The 5,000-nt window shown below is 46.8% G+C and overlaps 1 long non-coding RNA gene across 5 annotated transcripts in view; it reads right to left on the bottom strand.

Annotated features, from left to right (window-relative positions):
• Positions 1-2,863: 2,863 nt before the first annotated feature.
• The window catches only part of LOC127916945 (uncharacterized), a 3,218-nt gene continuing 1,081 nt past the window's right edge, over positions 2,864-5,000 (bottom strand). For 2 of the 5 annotated variants that reach the window (XR_008096683.1, XR_008096684.1), the window contains exon 3: positions 4,801-5,000. This exon is cut by the window's right edge and continues 609 nt beyond it. This is a non-coding gene — a long non-coding RNA (uncharacterized LOC127916945). The other 3 variants (XR_008096686.1, XR_008096687.1, XR_008096685.1) reach the window with 3 other exon arrangements.

The raw sequence follows: 5,000 nt of genomic DNA, 5'->3' as shown, positions 1-5,000 counted from the left end.
GTATCTCTCTGATAAACCCTGTGATCACATCTAACACAGTGTCTCTAGTTAGGAGAGAGAGATCAGTTAGGAGAGAGAGATCAGTTGGGAGAGAGATCAGTTAGGATAGAGAGATCAGTTAGGAGAGAGAGATCAGTTAGGAGAGAGAGATCAGTTAGGAGAGAGAGATCAGTTAGGAGAGAGAGATCAGTTAGGAGAGAGAGATCAGTTAGGTAGTAGTAGATCAGGTCTCTCCTTTGTTTGTGTAGTAGATGAGGTGTCTGGGGGGGGGTCATATTGTTTGTGTAGTAGATGAGGTGTCTGGGGGTCATATTGTTTGTGTAGTAGATGAGGTGTCTGGGGGGTCATATTGTTTGTGTAGTAGATGAGGTGTCTGGGGGGTCATATTGTATGTGTAGTAGATGAGGTGTCTGAGGGGGTCATATTGTATGTGTAGTAGATGAGGTGTCTGGGGGTCATATTGTATGTGTAGTAGATGAGGTGTCTGGGGGGTCATATTGTATGTGTAGTAGATGAGGTGGCTGGGGGTCATATTGTATGTGTAGTAGATGAGGTGGCTGGGGGGTCATATTGTATGTGTAGTAGATGAGGTGTCTGGGGGTCATATTGTTTGTGTAGTAGATGAGGTGTCTGGGGGGTCATATTGTTTGTGTAGTAGATGAGGTGTCTGGGGGGTCATATTGTATGTGTAGTAGATGAGGTGTCTGGGGGGTCATATTGTTTGTGTAGTAGATGAGGTGTCTGGGGGGTCATATTGTTTGTGTAGTAGATGAGGTGTCTGGGGGTCATATTGTATGTGTAGTAGATGAGGTGTCTGGGGGGTCATATTGTATGTGTAGTAGATGAGGTGTCTGGGGGGTCATATTGTATGTGTAGTAGATGAGGTGTCTGGGGGTCATATTGTATGTGTAGTAGATGAGGTGTCTGGGGGTCATATTGTATGTGTAGTAGATGAGGTGTCTGGGGGGGTCATATTGTATGTGTAGTAGATGAGGTGTCTGGGGGTCATATTGTATGTGTAGTAGATGAGGTGTCTGGGGGGGGTCATATTGTATGTGTAGTAGATGAGGTGTCTGGGGGGTCATATTGTATGTGTAGTAGATGAGGTGTCTGGGGGTCATATTGTATGTGTAGTAGATGAGGTGTCTGGGGGTCATATTGTATGTGTAGTAGATGAGGTGGCTGGGGGATGAGGTCATATTGTATGTGTAGTAGATGAGGTGGCTGGGGGGTCATATTGTATGTGTAGTAGATGAGGTGTCTGGGGGGTCATATTGTATGTGTAGTAGATGAGGTGTCTGGGGGGTCATATTGTATGTGTAGTAGATGAGGTGTCTGGGGGGTCATATTGTATGTGTAGTAGATGAGGTGTCTGGGGGGGTCATATTGTTTGTGTAGTAGATGAGGTGTCTGGGGGTCATATTGTATGTGTAGTAGATGAGGTGTCTGGGGGGTCATATTGTATGTGTAGTAGATGAGGTGTCTGGGGGGGTCATATTGTATGTGTAGTAGATGAGGTGTCTGGGGGGGTCATATTGTATGTGTAGTAGATGAGGTGTCTGGGGGGTCATATTGTTTGTGTAGTAGATGAGGTGTCTGGGGGGGTCATATTGTATGTGTAGTAGATGAGGTGTCTGGGGGGTCATAGTGTATGTGTAGTAGCTGAGGTGTCTGGGGGGGTCATATTGTATGTGTAGTAGATGAGGTGTCTGGGGGGTCATATTGTATGTGTAGTAGATGAGGTGTCTGGGGGTCATATTGTATGTGTAGTAGATGAGGTGTCTGGGGGGTCATATTGTATGTGTAGTAGATGAGGTGTCTGGGGGGTCATATTGTATGTGTAGTAGATGAGGTGTCTGGGGGGTCATATTGTTTGTGTAGTAGATGAGGTGTCTGGGGGGGTCAATTGTTTGTGTAGTAGATGAGGTGTCTGGTCCAACTTGTGGTGACCTGCCTGACTGAGTGGGTTGTAGTAGTTTCTGGGGGGGGTCTCTCTCTCTCTATGTGTAGTAGATCTCTGTGTCTGGGGGGTCATATTGTATGTGTAGTAGATGAGGTGTCTCTCTCTCTCATATTCTCTGTCTAGTAGATCAATCTCTGTCTCTCCCTCATCTTGTTTGTCTCTCTTCTCCTCCGTAGTAGAAGAGGGGTGTGAGAACATTCACAGTCATCATTTATCCCCGTGTAGAGAGCCCAGAGTGGCCTGGGGTAAATGTGTATTTGGACACACATGGGCTGCTCATTTCATAGGAAACACCACAGAAGGGCCATGTTCATATGAATGCTACTCCCGGGAAGTCTTCGTCCATTAGGAGCTGAATGTCCCGTTGTGGCGACAGGAGGATACATTGATGTGGAAAAGGAGAATCCATGTGATTTGTTAGTGAATGATTTACTGGCTGATTCACTTTGACTTAAAATGGTTTTGATTGGTTGTGGTCATCTTTGTTGCGTCATATTTTTTTTTTTTTGCTTCAGATGTCGGTTGTAAATGTGTAACTGAGGAAAATGAAAAAAAATGTAGGTTTATTAATGGTTTCTGTCCCTGTCCCTCTCAATATGAAGGAAATTGAGAGACAACACATGACCTGGTAGTAGACCAGTGTCTGACTCATATGCCCTGGTAGTAGACCAGTGTCAACCTCTGAGGGGACACATGACCTGGTAGTAGACCAGTGTCAACCTGACTGAGAAGACACATGACCTGGTAGTAGACCAGTGTCAACCTGACTGAGAAGACACATGACCTGGTAGTAGACCAGTGTCTGACTCACATGACCTGGTAGTAGACCAGTGTCAACCTGACTGAGAAGACACATGACCTGGTAGTGTAGTGTCAGACTGAGGACACATGCCCTGGTAGTAGACCAGTGTCAACATGACTGAGAAGACACATGACCTGGTAGTAGACCAGTGTCAACCTGACTGAGAAGACACATGACGTGGTAGTAGACCAGTGTCTGGGGGACATATGATGGTAGTAGACCAGTGTCAACCTGGGGGAGAAGACATATGACCTGGTAGTAGACCAGTGTCAACATGACTGAGAAGACACATGACCTGGTAGTAGACCTGTGTCAACCTGACTGAGAAGACACATGACCTGGGGGTAGACCAGTGTCAACCTGACTGAGAAGACACATGACCTGGTAGTAGACCAGTGTCAACCTGACTGAGAAGACACATGACCTGGTAGTAGACCAGTGTCAACATGACTGAGAAGACACATGACCTGGTAGTAGACCAGTGTCAACCTGACTGAGAACACATGACCTGGTTAGACCAGTGTCAACCTGACTGACCACACATGACCTGGTAGTAGACCAGTGTCAACCTGACTGAGAACACACATGACCTGGTAGTAGAAGTGTCAACCTGACTGAGAAGACACATGACCTGGTAGTAGACCAGTGTCAACCTCATCCATGACCTGGTAGTAGACCAGTGTCAACCTGACTGAGAAGACACATGACCTGGTAGTAGACCAGTGTCAACCTGACTGAGAAGACACATGACCTGGTAGTAGACCAGTGTCAACATGACTGAGAAGACACATGCCCTGGTAGTAGACCAGTGTCAACATGACTGAGAAGACACATGACCTGGTAGTAGACCAGTGTCAACCCTGAGAAGACACATGACCTGGTAGTAGACCAGTGTCAACCTGACTGAGAAGACACATGACCTGGTAGTAGACCAGTGTCAACCTGACTGAGAAGACACATGACCTGGTAGTAGACCAGTGTCAACATGACTGAGAAGACACATGACCTGGTAGTCCAGTGTCAACCTGACTGAGAAGACACATGACCTGGTAGTAGACCAGTGTCAACTGACTGAGAAGACACATGACCTGGTAGTAGACCAGTGTCAACATGACTGAGAAGACACATGCCCTGGTCCAGTGTCAACCTGAGAAGACACATGACCTGGTAGTAGACCATCTCAACCTGACTGATAAGACATCTCATGACGTGGTAGTAGACCAGTGTCAACCTGACTGATTCAGACACATGACCTGGTAGTCTCCCAACCTGACTGAGAAGACACATGACCTGGTAGTAGACCAGTGTCAACCTGACTGAGAAGACACATGCCCTGGTAGTAGACCAGTGTCAACCTGACTGAGAAGACACATGACCTGGTAGTAGACCAGTGTCAACATGACTGAGAAGACACATGACCTGGTTAGACCAGTGTCAACCTGACTGAGAAGACACATGACCTGGTAGTAGACCAGTGTCAACATGACTGAGAAGACACATGACCTGGTAGTAGACCAGTGTCAACCTGACTGAAAGACACATGACCTGGTAGTAGACCAGTGTCAACATGACTGAGAAGACACATGACCTGGTAGTAGACCAGTGTCAACATGACTGAGAAGACACATGACGTGGTAGTAGACCAGTGTCAACCTGACTGAGAAGACACATGACCTGGTAGTAGACCAGTGTCAAACTGAGAAGACATGACCTGGTAGTTGACCAGTGTCAACATGACTGAGAAGACACATGACCTGGTAGTAGACCAGTGTCAAATGACTGAGAAGACACATGACCTGGTAGTAGACCAGTGTCATCCTGACTGAGAAGACACATGACCTGGTAGTAGACCAGTGTCAACATGACTGAGAAGACACATGACCTGGTAGTAGACCATGTGTCAACTGAGGAAAATGACAAACGTGGTAGTAGACCAGTGTCAACCTGACTGTTTCACATGACCTGATAGTAGACCAGTGTCAACATGACTGAGAAGACACATGACCTGGTAGTAGACCAGTGTCAACCTGACTGAGAAGACACATGACCTGGTAGTAGACCAGTGTCAACCTGACTGAGAAGACACATGACCTGGTAGTAGACCAGTGTCAACCTGACTGAGAAGACACATGACCTGGTAGTAGACCAGTGTCAACCTGACTGAGAAGACACATGACCTGGTAGTAGACCAGTGTCAACCTGACTGAGAAGACACATGACCTGGTAGTAGACCAG

This window comes from Oncorhynchus keta, unplaced genomic scaffold (genome assembly GCF_023373465.1).
Source record: "Oncorhynchus keta strain PuntledgeMale-10-30-2019 unplaced genomic scaffold, Oket_V2 Un_contig_1023_pilon_pilon, whole genome shotgun sequence".
In the NCBI taxonomy this organism is placed as follows: domain Eukaryota; kingdom Metazoa; phylum Chordata; class Actinopteri; order Salmoniformes; family Salmonidae; genus Oncorhynchus; species Oncorhynchus keta.
This window is presented reverse-complemented; position numbering and strand designations above follow the sequence as displayed.